This window comes from Etheostoma spectabile, chromosome 2 (assembly GCF_008692095.1).
Source record: "Etheostoma spectabile isolate EspeVRDwgs_2016 chromosome 2, UIUC_Espe_1.0, whole genome shotgun sequence".
Lineage (NCBI taxonomy): Eukaryota > Metazoa > Chordata > Actinopteri > Perciformes > Percidae > Etheostoma > Etheostoma spectabile.
In genome coordinates, this window is record NC_045734.1 from 4841339 (window position 1) to 4842064 (window position 726).

A 726-nucleotide genomic window follows, 5' to 3' on the forward strand; every position below is an offset into this window, starting at 1 on the left:
TCCTCAGATCTCTGCAGGGTAAATCCAGACAGCTAGCTTAGACTATCTGTCCAATCTGAGTTCCACCAAAACAAGATCCTTCCCGAGACTATTTTGCAGCGGCAGCATTGCCGAGACGATTGTGATTGGTTTGAAGACATACCAATGAGCCAGAGCCAGTTTTTCTCCCATCTCGGAATGCTGTGTGGACTAGCCAGACCCTCCTTCGCAGCGCTGTGGAGAAAGGTCCGCAAAGACAAATTTAGTTAAACATTAGTGCTAACTGCTGCTCTTGAGGCTGTGAGCTCAAGGTAACATTTGGAACAGTGGAAGAGGAAAATCTGTATGCACAGAAATATCATTTGATAGTTATTTACTCCAGCAACAGTCATAAATGAGCCTCACAACCAAAACCCCAGTCTCTTCACAGTTGTCATGAGTCAAACGGCATTTAAGAAGAATTTGTATTGCTTGTTTTAGCTGACGTATAGCTGCCAGGTGCATTTTAATTTCAGGTTTAATGTACAGAATTTTGAGGTACAGTTAATCACAGGTGTAGATAACTCAGGAGCTAATTATATGTGTTCCCAGGTTGATTGTAAGCATTTGTGTCTGACTCTCCTACTGTAGCATTCATCATGAGGGCACTTGTGTGCCATCAGTGCACATCATGCTCCATCTAGTGTCAGAAACCAGATGCTGCATCTACAACATGGTATATGATTCCTGTTCCTGGTTTTCTTTCTC

The 726-nt window shown here is 43.0% G+C and overlaps 1 protein-coding gene across 27 annotated transcripts in view; it reads left to right on the forward strand.

The window, feature by feature from the left end:
* rims1b (regulating synaptic membrane exocytosis 1b) overlaps positions 1 to 726 on the forward strand; it is a 174675-nt gene that overhangs the window by 155038 nt on the left and 18911 nt on the right. The window lies entirely within an intron of this gene.